This window comes from Epinephelus lanceolatus, chromosome 5, assembly GCF_041903045.1.
Source record: "Epinephelus lanceolatus isolate andai-2023 chromosome 5, ASM4190304v1, whole genome shotgun sequence".
NCBI classification, from domain to species: Eukaryota; Metazoa; Chordata; class Actinopteri; order Perciformes; family Serranidae; genus Epinephelus; species Epinephelus lanceolatus.
In genome coordinates, this window is record NC_135738.1 from 47,262,289 (window position 1) to 47,277,812 (window position 15,524).

General features: G+C 39.7%; 1 protein-coding gene across 1 annotated transcript in view; it reads right to left on the reverse strand.

Moving 5' to 3' along the window:
• Positions 1 to 499: 499 nt before the first annotated feature.
• The window catches only part of enc2 (ectodermal-neural cortex 2), a 77,290-nt gene continuing 62,265 nt past the window's right edge, over positions 500 to 15,524 (reverse strand). The window contains exon 13 of the mRNA XM_033634992.2: positions 500 to 6,072. The gene's annotated coding sequence lies outside the window, so the exon portion shown is untranslated. The remainder of the gene's footprint in view (positions 6,073 to 15,524) is intronic.

Below are 15,524 nucleotides of genomic sequence, written 5' to 3' on the forward strand. Positions count from 1 at the left end.
ACCATATCAGCTCAAAGTGATATGCAAATATTTTGTTAATAACTTATTCCTGCTGGACAAAACTCAAAAAACAGTAAAACGTTTTCAGCATCAAAAGTAGCAGTAGTTTTGCTTACTACCACAAAGTCATCATTACAGCAGTCAGTTTCCTTTGACTGCTGTAATGAGTTAAAAAGATCTCACAGGCATTTCTAAGTATTTAATTGGCTGTTTGGTTCAAGTCAGAAAAAAAGAACAATTGAAGCAGAAAGCCACTGATGGAAACAGATAGCAAATTCCTGACAACAGTAACAGGCTGTTGTTTCTCCTCTTGTGGTCCATAATAGAGAGTTCCACTGAGGTAACTTTAGAATGCTGTTTTTAATTTGCTGCAGTAATTTTTTTTAAATGTTTCTTCCTTTGATTGAACACTGATGTGTTTAAAAAGACACAAATAAATAAATGTTGTCCAACCTGAAGTAGCAAATACTTTCATCATCCTCTTTACACTGAAGAGACATGCAGTTTAAAAAGTGTTTATTTTCACCAATAAAAACACACAATATCAAACGTTTTTATTCTCACAAAATTGTCTTTAGTTTTTCAAAATCATTTAAAAAAATCCTCAGTTCTTTCAAAAACACATCCCTTCTCACTTCTTCAAACTCTAAAGAACAGATTAAAAGTATTTTGGAACATCTTCCTGAAATCCAACTGCAGAGACTAATTTAACTTGAGGCAAGTTAAAGTCAGAGATTTATACACTCCACCAGTTTGCAGGCTCCTCATGGCAGCTTTATTAACAGTTGGACAGGGGACAAGTGCACAGGACTTACAACACCAGCCAGCCTCTCTGCCATGATGCATCTGTGTCCTGCAAAAATCCTGCTAGAATATTTGTGCCATTTTTTTTGTCTGTTTTGTCAGCTGGTGTAATCTCCAGCATGTAGAAAATAGTTTGCACCTGTCAGACAGACACCTGACAACTAATGACTGCATTGATAAATATCAGAAGTGCACAGGTGTTACAGGGGAAAAAGGACACTCTAAGTTTGATCACACAACACAATAGGCACAGATGTTCCAAGTTTTGATGGAGCCTGCAGTTGGCCTGCTGACTGCAGGAATGTTCACCAGAACTTTTGCCCCTAATCTTTATGCTCATTTCACTACTATAAGACAGCTCCAGTGTCATTTCCCTGAATTTGGCAGAACATCAAACCAGCCTCACAATCACACAAGTCAGTTACAATGACTAACTGCTGTCAGATCAAGACCCAGGTGAGGATGATGAGCATGCAGATGAGCTTTCCTGAAATGGTTTCTGAGAGTTTGAGCTAAATTCATCTGTTGTGTTAACCATTTGTTGCTTCAGCTGTTCAGGTGAATGCTCTCACACTATCTTACAGGTAAAGATGCTGAATGTGAAGGTCCTTAGCTTGTGTGTCTTAGTAAAGCTGCTTGGATGTACTGCCAAATTCAGGGTAACTGCATTGGAGATGGCATATGGTAGTAGATTGATCATCCAAACACCCTTACACTCACAGACCACATGTAACCACACTAGCTCAAGACCTCCATATGTCTTCACCTGCAAGATTATCTGAGAGCAGCCACCCAAACAGCTGAAGCAACAATTTGTTTGCACAACTGAAGAATGTCTGCACAAACCATCAAAAACCATCTCAGGGAAGCCCATCTGCATGCTCATCATCCTCACCAGGGTCTTGACCTGACAGCAGTTTGATATTGTAACTAACCTGTGCAATTGCATGGCTGGTTGGATGGATGTACTGCCACATTTAGGGAAACATCATTGGAGACAACTTATGGCAGTGAAATGAACATTCACTTCGCAGGCAACAGCTCTGGTGGACATTCCTGCAGTCAGCGTGCCAATGGCACACTCCATCAAAACTTGTGGCATCTGTGGCATCATGTTGTGTGATCAAACTGTACATTTTTGAGCGTCCTTTTATTGTGACCATCCTGAGGCACACCTGTGTACTAATGATGCTGTTTAATCAGTATCTTGATATGACACAACTGTCAGGTGGATTGATTATTTTAGAAAAGGAAAAGTGCTCACTTACATGGATTTTAACAAATTTATGAACAAAATTTGAGAGAAATATATCCACTGAGCGCATGAAAAAGTCTTTGATCTTTAACTTAAACCTGTGAAAAAATGGGAACAAAAGGAAAACTGTTACTTTTAATGTTTTGCTCAGTATATTGAAACAGCTTATGGGATAGGGGTGGTGTCTGTAGGACACAGTGTACATGAGGCTGTTGTGTGCTTCTCTAACAAATGTGTTTCCTGTACTTTTACATCATTTTTGGACATAAAAGCATTTAAAGAAATGACTGGAAAATGTTTTGGAGCTCAGCAAAGGTCTCTCTGACCCTCGGTAAAGGCAAAAGTATTTGTCTGTCATTTAAAAGGTTTTTGGGCACAGACATCTGTTATCGTGTCCTCACAAGAGAGTTATTTGGCCCTGTACTGAATGCAGCATCATCACTCAAAAGAAAGACATTAAGTGAAAAGACTATATGAACACTATGGTTTTAAGTAGGATTCGTCATACTCTTGATTAAATACAATTTGGTTTCTGTATTGGCACTTTAGCTGACAGAGTCAAACACTGACTTGGGGCATGAGATCCAACTGACCCAGAGCAAACTTTGGTCATTTGAGTTCAATTTAAATGAAAGAGCAAACATTTGTTCTTCAGTCACACTTTCAGTATTACTCATTTTTACAGGTGTGACAGGACAAACCAGCTGTCTTCTATTTAATGCATCCTTCAAGTTAAGACTTTTATCAGTATTGAGGACATGTTCATTTTTTTAATTTTTCTGAAATGTGCTGAGTTCGTGTTTTCAAAATGTTTGCTTGTCAACAGTCTGACAAACAGCTGACATGTTTAACATCACTGTTGATCAGAAATGTTCACTTGTAGCCTAATACATAGTAGGGCTGCACAATATTATTGAAGTTTTCCTTCATCGCGATTATCAACAAACCCGATAAAGGTATTGTAATAAACAGTAGATTTACACATGCCATATATTCACATGCTGTATGTTGTGTTGAAACAGTGGCATTGGGTGACTTTACTAGTTTTGAAAGTATTTCTCATGTCACTTGTGTTTTGGATGTTATCATCATACTGTCCATGATGTGTCAGTGCATTTGTTCTTTTGCTCTGCACAAATCTGACAACTGTCCACCTGCTCATCTGTTGTCATCCCCGGTTCTCTGAGGCTCGGTGCACCGTGGTTTCCTTGTAATGACAGCGAAGCAGCACAGAGGTTCCCGGGGACCGCCGCTAGATAATAACCGTGTATTTTAAGGTTCATAAAATACACCCAAATTCACGGATATGTAGGATATTACTACAGACATTCCTGTTATCCTATGTCTGCTGTGACAGCAAATCCCGTAATCACCCATGTCAGTGACAATGTTATTTTACCGTCCAGGGGATGCTAGTTTTTCCCTGATAATGCTACATTATGATAATGTGATTGTGCTACTTATCAATATTGTACTGACTCATATTGATGATGACCCAATGATGTTTTACATTCCAGGGAGCACACGCTGTTGAAAAAAAGATTTTCAGTGGCGGCCACCATTTTCATACTGTATAAATCTTACATCTCGTGCAAGACCAATTCTGTTGTAGTTTACGGTTTTGTTCAACGTCTCAGTAAGTGAAAAGAAAACATAAAAACTCATGTTATACGCCTTATACTGGGTAGATGATTTTGGTGCTCTTAGCTCATTATGTGTCATTTGTATAATGTTTTGCTCATAGACTGTATATACAGATACATATACAGTCTGTGTTTATTTACATAAAGTTATTATATTTGGGATTTTATTCAACTTCAACATCAAACTCCAATTTAACACTACAGTTTGTATAAAAACACTAATTTTATTGGGAACCCATTCACAACATTGAAATCTATCAATATCACTGCATTTTATTTTTTTTAATTCAGTGTGCACTGACTATTCATTGTCTGGGATTGATATTAGCCGCTCCAACCTAAAGCAGAAAGACATATTTCAAATCTGTTTATTTGTTGTGAGTCATATCGTCATTGCAATATTCAACGATGTAATTGCATATTGCATGTTTTCCTGATATAGTGCAGCCCTACTACATAGTGTGTTTGCTGTCTTGTAGTGTTGTCTGAATGTTTAGTGAGAATTATAATGTATTACACCCTACGTAGTGGACTCCATTGATCTAACACTGCATGTTTTGCTCTACAGAATTTCCTGTACTAAGCAGTGAATAAATGAATGACAGTCCGTCTGACATGCTGCTCATGTCATGTCACTCTGAACCACACAACAATGGCCGCTTTAAGGACTGTCCAGTAGATTTAATTTAATGCCCTCAGGGAGGTGCTACTATGCACCCCTGAGGAAGACAAATCGCTACTCAAACTCTTTTATCCCTTCAGTTATCAGGCTGATGAATGCCAGTTTTAATGAGTAGGTTTGTGCTTTGTTATTTTATTTATTTACTCTCTATCCCATTTATTCATTCTTTTTTACTGATCGAATACTTATGTACGCATATTTGCACATGTACAAGGTATCGCTGCTGGGAAACCATTAGTTCAACTGATCCACTGACAACTGAGAGTTGAGTGATAAAAGTTGTATGTCTAATGAATGACTGTTGTATTTGTTTGTGCTTTTATTTATTGAACTGGGAGCTGTAAACTGAATTGCCCACATGGGATAAATAAAGTTTTCTGAACTGAACTGAAGTGAACTGTTTTGACTTTTAGAAAGTCAATTCACACACCCCATAAAGTGAGCAGAGTAAGGAGTATTTGTAATGAATCACCTTTTGGTCAAAATAACTAAATCAGCACACATTTGTATTCATGTTTAGGTTTAACACGATTACATCTTTTTCATTACTGTGTTTTTCAAGCTCTATACACACATAAAAAATACTGACAGGTAATAAGAATAACATTGATCATCTTGTTACAATAATGTTCTGCAGGGAAACCATTTGGCCAGTTGACGTGCTACCCCCACCTGAACACCACTGCAGACTTAGAACCACCCCCACCTCCAGGGAGTAACATTAGGGGGTGTACTTAGTCTGCAACTGTGTTTGGGTAGGTGAAGCATGTCGAGTAGCATCCACATGAATACCAGGACCAAAGGTTTACCAGCAGAACATTGGATTGTAACAAGATGATCAATGTTATTCACATCAGCTGTTAGTGGTTGGAATGCTTTGGGTGATCAGTGTATACAGCTGTTATTCTGTCAACAATATATTTTTTATACATTTCTGTTGTGACAGCAGAGCTGTGCAATGGCAACACCAGACAAATAAAACCTGGAACTATAAATAACATTCAGTATTCAATTGAAAATAGTTAATTTACACATCCCAAATTTAAAAAAAAAAAAAAAAAGTTTCCAAGCAAATGCTGAGAAGCCAAAAATTCTCTTGTTGTACACTGTAAATCTAAAGAAAGGTAAGTCTGACTTTTGTTTACACTAGTTCTTGTATAGTTTGAGATCATGGAGATTTTGCTAATGAGACTGAACGTTTCTTGTGATGACACACAGGAGTCTTGTAAAAATAGTATATCATTTGAATAAAGGCTAACTTTATGTTGTGAATCTTTAAGGGAAACCACCACCATGACCCCCCAAGAAAAAAACAAAACCAAACAAAACAAAAAACAAAAACAAAACAAAAAAAACCACTCATAGTTTTGTATGAGTCAATCAGTGACTCCTTCAGTCAAAAAAAAGTGGATATCCAGCAGTCAGATTCATCAAAGTGCCAGATATAGGAGTATCACATTATTTAGGAAGCATCATATGCAGAGTAATTCTCTCTTTGTGTGTTAAGACCTGTCTGCTGTACTGTCTGATTGTTAACCACACCTTTAAGGACTTAGGTGCAGCTTGTTTTTTTAAGGATTAAAAAATTCCACAGGACCCTGTGTGGAGCTACAGCCTAAGCCAGCTGCTGACTACAGGGTGGAGTCTCTGAAATTCTCCTCCAGTCTGAGTCCTTTCTCAGTGGACACCTGAAAAGAGACAGGAAGACAGGAGGGAGACAAGAGAGAAAGATTAGGACTGTCCACAGTGAAAGTACATGCTGATCATCAGTCCACTGGTTGGAGAAAATGACATATCTCTGTTTATATCTATCCTAAGCAGTTTTAGACTGTCTGATAAATCAGCACTGCAACAACCACAGCAACTGTTGTGGTCTGACTTCCTGACGTCTTCAAGTTTGTTCCAACTCAGTCTCACTGGTTTTAAGGTGAACATACAGCTGTGTCATCAGCAGTGCTACTTTCAAAATGTAATACATTACACACTACTGATTACCTTCATTTGAAAGTAATAAGTTACTTTCTAATAGTACTTTCTGTAAATGTGTTACTGAGTAATGTGTTACTGATTACAGCACTTTTGTGATGCTATCGCCAAAATATTCTCGGAAGTACAACTAGGCATTATATAACCCTAATTCCCCAAAAGTTGAGATGCTGAATAAAATGTTAAAAAAAAAAGAACACAATGATTTACAAATCCTTTTTTTAAAATCTATATTTAATTGAGTACAAAGACAACATATTTAATGCTCAAGCTGATGAACTTTCTTTTGTTTTTTTAAATACACTCATTCTATATTTGAGCATGTTTACCACTGTGTGAAATCACCTTTTTTATAAAGATACTCAGTAAGTCTTTGGGAGCTGAGGACACTAATTGTTGAAGTTTTGAAAATGACATTCTTTCCCATTCTACTGATTTTTAGGGGTTCAAGCCCAAAGGGCTGAAACCCTATTGTTTTAGTCCTGTTTTATAATTAGGGGTTCAAGCCTGAAGAGCTGAAACCCTATTGTTTATATCCTGTTTTATTAGGGGTTCAAGCCTGAAGGGCTGAAACCCTGTTGTTTTTGTCCAGTTTTACTATCATTATTTAGGGATATTTTTTTTTTTTTGCAGATTCCCGTGAGATGGTACATCACAGAGACATGAAATTTTCACCCACAGATACAAAAAATGGGTGTGGGATAATACAAATCAGACCATAAATCAGAAATTGATTGTCCAATCATTACAAAACTTTAAGGGTATGTAAAATAATAACCATGAACCACGTGTCTTAAATGATCTTGAAAGCTGTCGATAGGGGGCACCCCCTGTTCCAAACAAGTGCAATTACCTTTAGCAAAATTTGGCCATACATCAATGAGGGTTTGTTCGAACATCAACAAACTCAGTGGATGTTTTTAACTAAGCCATTAAAGCATGTCCCCAAAGTGTTCCTGCAGTTGACCAACAGGAGGAGACACAGTTTCCAAAGAAGAGCATGGCCCGGTAGAAATTTGGACATAAATGAGTGAGCATCTGTCTGATTGTCATAAAACCTGTTGTTTATCTTTATGTTTCTCTTTTTGACACAGGTGTCCTAAACTGTCAAAGGTCTTGATCTTACCCAGCTTTCAACTTCCATGATAGCTTGAACCCCGTAATTGTCGCTTGCGGCTAAATTTGTTAGAAGTAGTTGTATGAATAAAATCCTAACACTAAGTCCCTATAATTAGCTGACCTGATCTCAACTATTTAAAAAGACAGAACTTAGGGTGATGTATTTTGAGTTGTTTTTCCTCTTAAAAATACTTCATTTGAGTGTACGGTGACTGATTAAAATATGCTGGTCTTTCTTTAAACAACAACAACGAAAACCCCATTACATCATGTTCACATTGGAAATGGAAGCACCCAGATACATCAGTCGTCATGCAGCCGCCTGTCAGCAGTTGCCTAGCCGTTCATACCAGAAACACATTCCCTCTGAGTGATCGATTCTGTTCCTCTGCTCTGTTCTAGTCTCATGCTCTGTCTTTGTCCACTTGTGTGTATGTGTGTGTGTGTTTCTCTCATCTCATCTCTCTTGCTCGCTGTTTTGATGTGTGGATGCACTGGATGCATATTTGATCATTTATCATAATCAGAACATTTCTATCATATCTAACATATCCTTTATATTATTCCTAACATATCCTTTATATTATTATCATTATTATTATTATTATTATACACACAAATCATGGTAGACTGTTAGTACAGTGTGTAATACGACGTTAACACGTGCAGAAGAATAAAGGCATTTGTTTTGATGGATGAGCCATGTGTTACTTTGCAAAACCTTGTTGGTAAAATCACAACACTAAAATGATGAATCAAACAATGCAAATGTTGGTAGTTTTCATTTATTTAGATGAAATCAAACGCAGTAACGTGGCTCCATCTCTGCTGAATGCATGCACGCCCCCTGCGGCCAGGGGATACACTTCCTGTCGGGGAGAAGTACCTTGGCACGACAACTGAAATGCCGCAAAGTATGTCGATTTTCTGTAGCGCTGCCAACTTCCTTGCGGCTCCCATTTTAACCAGTTGAGTTGGTCAGTCAGGATGCCTGGGCACACAATCTGCTCCACAGTGCGAGCGTTTCACTCGCATTTGCGACTACAAATAGGTGTGTGCAAAGTGTAAAAAATATTTAGGGGCACATGTGCGCATAAAAAAATCAGCCGAAGCAGCCTATATTTTTGTCAATAAAAAAATATGATACTCTAACCGCAAATGTTGGAGGAACTCCAGCCGCCTTCCCTCTTCCCTCTTCCCCGTGTGACACGGTTATGGGCGGTTTTCCAAGCCACTGTCGGCCCAATGAATATAAGTCCCACTGTCTGCAGGGTGGAAATAAGTCAAAGTGTGGAGGAGGCAGGGACGGTTTTTGCTACGGGCAATGTGGGCAAACGCCCAGGGCGCAATCTATGTGAGGGCGCCCTCCAAAAACAAACAAACAAACAAAAAAAAAAACTCGCCACTTTTCTAGACTACCGCTCACTGTCTCCGGGTCCGCCGCAGGTCGCTTCCAGGAGGAAACGATTTACGGCACTCAGACAGCACACGTCATCTTACCTAGCTGCTTACATTTATAGTGACTCTTATAAATAGTCGCTATTCCTCCTCCTCAACCCGACATCCGCAGGGAGTTAAAATAGCAGCAATCATCGGGTAAAAGTTTTGTGAAAGCACTGGACTCACCAACAGTCAGCCATGTCTCAGTCACACAGAGAAAATCCAGTGCTCGGGAAGTCAGGAAATCCTTCAGGATAAACGTGTTGTTCACTAGCGATCTAGCATTTACCTGCTCAATCCTGGCAGGAGCCGGCGGGTCCACGGCGTTAGCTGTCCAGGGAGCCACACACAGGTTGCACAGATTCACCCCGTGCCAGCAGTGACGACGAGAGCAGGGGCCACGGGGCTGGAACACCTCATCCGGGCCGAAGACAGGTACCAGCCAGGTGTCGACAGGGTCCAGCGATTGCTGAGAAATAAAGAGGCAAGGCAAACAGGCCTTCAGCCTTACCAGCCGACCACTGCGTTTACCCCGGCGGTGGTGGCGCTTACGCTGGAGAAGTGGAGCTGGGGCGCGGCAGAGGTGAGCAGGGATCCCCGATAGGAGCGGGGGCAAAGTTTTCCCGTCTTGTTGTTTCATGCATCCCCAAAACAAACACATGCACGAGCCAGGTAAGAGTCTTTGCGACAATACACGCTAGAGCTCATGGGAAATGTAGGCTTCATTCCGGCAAAGCACTACGGCTTTTGTCCACAGGGTCGCCAAAATCAACTCAAAATGAAAGTTCCTTGTAGGGGCTTTAAGTGTTTAAATCCCACTGACATTTCTGAAGGCTCACAATCATTTAGGTGGGCTCGAAAGTACTGTAAATGAATTTGATGTTCACTCTATGTGCAACAGTACTGAGCTCTGTTACAATACTGCCAGATAAACTGCAGCTCAGCTCATTAACATCTCAAGTCTGAAGAAAATGCCTGTGACACAAAAGTCCTGTTTCCACTGTTGGGACCTCAGCCACGTGTTTTAAACAATAGAGAGGCCTTCACAAAACCAGTGAGTCTGAGAACAAAGGAAACGCACCAGGCCCCCATCGGTCCAGTAACTGTCAAAGGTGTAAATCACTTCCAAAATTCAAAATCTTGCTCCCTATTGGGCGACAGCAGCCAGGCAAAATTCCCTCTGATGTCACCGAGACTTTACGGGCCGTTTCATAGTCGCCGCAAAGGCACGCAGACGCTAACGCATCAAGACGCACTGGCCGCCATTATGTGTGCTTGAGTCCATTTTTTTGATACGCGACACGCGTGTAATACCGTGCCTTGCCAGCGGGAGTGATAATGCAAGAAGCCACATACTTGAAATTAACCACTTTTTGTTATTCACAGAAGAAGCAGGTATGAAATATGGTGGGCGAGGAGGAAAAATTGTGAGAACTTGTATGGGCACACCCCCATTTGTATGACTGTTCTAGTGCCCTGCACTCTAATAAAATAGCAGTAGAAAATGCGTAGAAAGAGATAGTGATGGCAATGGGAAAGGGCATAAAAAAAAGTAAAAAAAGATTGGAAAAACGTGAGGGGCAAATTCGGACGTGCACACAAGAAGTGGAAGAAGGCTTGCAAAAGTGGTGCGGGGCAGATCAATCAATGAATCAATCAATTTTATTTATAAAGCCCAATATCACAAATCACAATCTGCCTCACAGGGCTTTACAGCATACGACATCCCTCTGTCCTTAGGACCCTCACAGTGGATAAGAAAAAACTCCCCCCGAAAAAACCTTTAACAGGGGAAAAAAAAAACGGTAGAAACCTCAGGAAGAGCAACTGAGGAGGGATCCCTCTTCCAGGACGGACAGACGTGCAATAGATGTCGTACAGAACAGATCAGCATAATAAATTAACAGTAATCCGTATGACACAATGAGACAGAAAGAGAGAGAGACAGAGAGAGAGACAGAGACAGACGATAATGACAGTAGTTTACAGCAATATTAATGAAAGTAATAATTATTATTATAATTATAGTTCTGGTTACTGTGGTACAATATGCTGCTCACTGCTGCTCACTGCTGCTCACCCACCTCCACCCTCCTCCACTACACATTGCACCACACACACTTCTCCCTCAGCAGCACCTTCTCTGCAACCGGAAACACAGGACATTCACACCATAAAAACTATCATTACACTTAGAAAGTTGAAACGCAGGAATGTTTTTAGACCTAACCGTGTTTTTAACATCCATTTGAAAAGTCACGAAGAGCGCACGTTCAGCATAAACATTAAAATGGCAGTGCTGAACGTGCACTCCCTTTTAAACAAATCTTTTATCATAAATGATTTAATTTTAGACAATAACCTAGACAGTATTCTCCTTACAGAGACATGGCTTGGCACCGACGCACCTGTTGTTCTCACCGAGGCTTCCCCACCAAATTTTAACTTTTTATACTCTATTAGGGGAGGTAAAAGAGGAGGCGGAACTGCATCAGTAACAAAAACCACAATGTCCTCAAATGAAGTTTCTTTTAGCAGTTACACGTCATTTGAGCATCATGCCTTTGTTTTTAGCAGCCCTCCTATCCTTTGCATAACGGTTTACAGACCACCCCAGTACTCCACTTCTTTTATCAGTGATTTCTCTGAATTATTATCAATCATTCACTCCACCTACAACAGGATTTTAATAACTGGTGATTTTAATCTACACATTGACAACACCTCGGACCCAGTATCCAGAGAATTTTTAAACCTCTTAAACTGTTTAGATTTTAAACAACATATCACACAGCTGACCCACAGCAGAGGGCACACCCTGGACCTGGTCATAACCTATGGCCTGTCCGTGGGTGTGTCCTCTGTTGTGGATCTGGCTGTGTCCGACCACTTTTGTGTGTTTTTTAACATCACCAGTTTTAACCAATAGGAGGCCCCGGTGAGAACAGTGAGGAAACGCTACCTAACTTCTGAAGTGGCTACAAATTTTATCCAGATTTTACAGAGCACTCCTGCTGAAATTTTACCTGCACCCTGTGATTTTATTGTGGACAATTTTAACAACAAACTCAAGTCAACGCTGGACTCAGTGGCTCCACTTTTAATCAAAACAATTAGAACAAAACCTACTCCCCCATGGAGAAATCAGGAAATCAAACAACTGAAAAGATACTGCAGGAGTGCTGAGAGAAGGTGGAGAAAATCAAACCTAACAGTCCACTATGAAATATTACGTCAACATCTCAAAACCTACAATAACGCAGTCAAACAGGCAAGAATTTCCCACTTCAAAAAACTAATCTCTGACAATAAAAACAATCCCAAATTCCTCTTCTCCACAACTGATATTTTAACAGATCACCTAAGACAACAACCAATGCCCTTTGTGAGGACTCTGCAGACCACTTCAGAAGTAAAATCAATGACATCAGATCCAGTCTCTTATCTCAACAGATTTTAACTGTCGACACACCTGGATCATTGCTTTTACCTGAGGAAACACTGGAGAGTTTTGCCCTGGTTGATGCGAGGACACTTGGTCGAGTTTTCTCCCAAGTAAAGCCCACAACCTGCCTTTTAGACCCAATTCCCACACCGTTTTTTAAAACATTTTATGGATTCTTTGAGGAACAGCTACTGTACACGGTGAATTGCTCTCTTCAGACAGGTGTCTTCCCGGCCTCCTTGAAAACAGCGGTGGTGAAGCCCCTTCTGAAGAAGAGCAATTTAGAACCCAACATTCTTAATAATTATTGACCTGTATCCAACTTACCATTTTTAAGCAAAATTTTAGAAAAACTGGTTTTTAACCAAGTAAATGATTTTTTAAATACAAATAACACTTTAGAGAAGTATCAGTCTGGTTTTAGGATGAACCACAGTACCGAGACAGCCCTTTTAAAGATTTTAAACGACATCAGGTGCAATTTAGATAACCATAAACTCACAGTCTTGGTACTACTGGACCTAACCGCCGCCTTCGATACAGTAGTCCATCACATTTTATTAAATAGACTGAGGCACCTGGTCGGCCTCTCTGGTACTGTTTTTAACTGGTTCGTCTCTTACCTTACTGATCGACACTTCTTTGTAAGTATGGATGCATGTTCCTCAGGAACCCATGAGATAAAGTGTGGGGTCCCCCAGGGGTCAATTTTAGGTCCAACTCTTTTTAATCTCTACATGCTTCCTCTGGGGGACGTCATCAGGAGGCACGGCATCAGCTTTCATAGTTATGCTGATGATACGCAACTGTACATCGCCGTGTCTCCTGATGACACAGGGCCAATTGATGCCCTTCTTAACTGCATTTTAGATATAAAGTCATGGATGGCAGCGAACTTCCTGCAGCTCAACCAGGACAAAACAGAGGTTTTAGTCATTGGTCCTGAAGGCCAGAGTGAGAAACTTTTACCAAAACTACAGGATTTTAAACCAACACAATCTGTAAAAAATCAGTGTGATTTCTGACTCTGAGCTCTGTTTTATTCCACATATTAGAAACATAACAAAGGCAAGATTCTACCACCTTAAGAATATAGCCAGAGTACGCCCTTTTCTTTCTCAGGCCAGCACGGAGGTGCTGATGCATGCTTTTATCTCCTGTAGGTTAGATTATTGTAATGCCCTGCTCTCTGGTCTTCCCAAAAAGAGTATCTCAAATCTACAATTATTACAGAATTCAGCTACACGAGTGCTGACGAGGACCAGAGGGCGGGAGCACATTACACCAGTTTTAAAATTGCTGCATTGGCTCCCTGTGCGCTTCAGGATCGATTTTAAGGTTCTTTTATTAGTTTTTAAATGTCTTAACGGTCTTGGGCCTTCTTATTTATCTGACCTGCTTTTACCATATCAACCCTCATGGACCCTGAGGTCCTCCGGCACCGGCCTTTTAACCATACCACAAGTTAGGACTAGAACACACGGGGAGGCGGCATTTAATTATTATGGCCCCCGATTGTGGGACAGCCTGCCGGAGAACCTCAGAGCTGCAGAGACTGTTGATGTTTTTAAAAAGAGGCTCAAGACTCATCTTTTTAATCAGGCCTTTAACTGATCTCTTTATTTATCTATTTTAAATTCCTCTTATAACCGATTTATCCATCTATTATCTATTTTTTATTTATTTTTTATATTCTTACCCTTCCTCTTTTTACGTTCTTATCTCATTTAACCTTTATCTTTTGTTATTTTAGTTAGCCTGTAGGTTTTAGTTTTGATGCATTTTATGTCTCTGTTTTAGATCATTCTTACCTAGCTACTAACTCAATTTTATGAGCTAAATAGCTTTTTGTTGGGTGGGAGGGTTGGGTTTTCTCTTTTCTTTTTGTTTTCTGTTTGGATCTTTGTTGTTTTTAACCTCTGTGAGGCACTTTGTGTTACTGTTGTATGAAAAGTGCCATATAAATAAAGTTGATTTGATTTGATTTGATTTGAATGTGCATCATGAAGAGGGTTTGAATCATTTGATTGATTAAAAAAAAGTTGTTCACCTGACCTCAACACCATTTCCAGAGTCTACATATAAGTTTTCAAGTAAATCTGACCTTCTCCGAATAAGTAATAGTTAATTAATCATATTGATTAAAATAAAATTATTACTAATTATTATTTGGTAGATTAAATTTTCCTACTAACAATCAAGAGTTATTATTACTCAGTTTTTATAGGTAATTAGTTGTGTAATGTATTCAGAAAAGTTAAGTAGATTTTACCTAATTTGTTTTAGTGTTTCATAACTGTTGAGTTTATTCTTACCTCGAAAAAGGGATGAAATTTACCCAAATAAAATTTGTGCTAATTGTTACCTCAGGTTTATTGGGTAAATTCTATAGGTTGTTTTTTACAGTGTAAGTAAATGTATTTCATTACTTTCCGCCATTTCTCTCTACTAAAAATATGTATTTCTCTACTCTATCAAACTAGCTATGAGTTCAATACTACAGCTTTGTTCCAAAAATCCAATCAGAAACACTTTGTTCGTGCTTATCGAAACAGGTCATCTCGAAATATTTCACTGTTGAAAACTTATTGGTCACAAAAAGTAGCCTGTGGTTTGGTGCTGCTTACTGATGAGATCAACACAGAAGTACTCTACATCATGGGCATCGCCTGGTCTGGGCATTTTGGGCTAGATTTTTCTTTAGCTCTGGTTAATCGAGACTAAAGAAGATGGCAGTGTTGTAAGTCTATATTTAATGAATAGAGATGAAATGAGAGCAGTATGGTGGCCGCAAAGATGTTACATAACAGAGCCCAGCAGCCTTCCAGACTGGGAGCGTATGCTGTACTGCAGCTGTCCTGGACTGAAAAGCTTGGGGACAAATTCAATTTGTAGCCAGCAAGGATGAGAAGTAAGGGTGAGAACTAAGGGTGTTTGTGATGCATGCTGCCTGCACAAGTACTGGTTACTAAACTCCTTTTCTCGAGCTTTCTCCTGGCCAGGGCTGTACATTAACTTTTTTTGCACATAGCCCTGGTGCAACAGAGGTTGAAACTTTATAGCACAGGCCACAAAATTGTAGCAAAAGTATAAAAGTATCAGGTAAGTCTATTGCAGTTTAAACTATTCAAATTCAGTGTTATGGGGAGT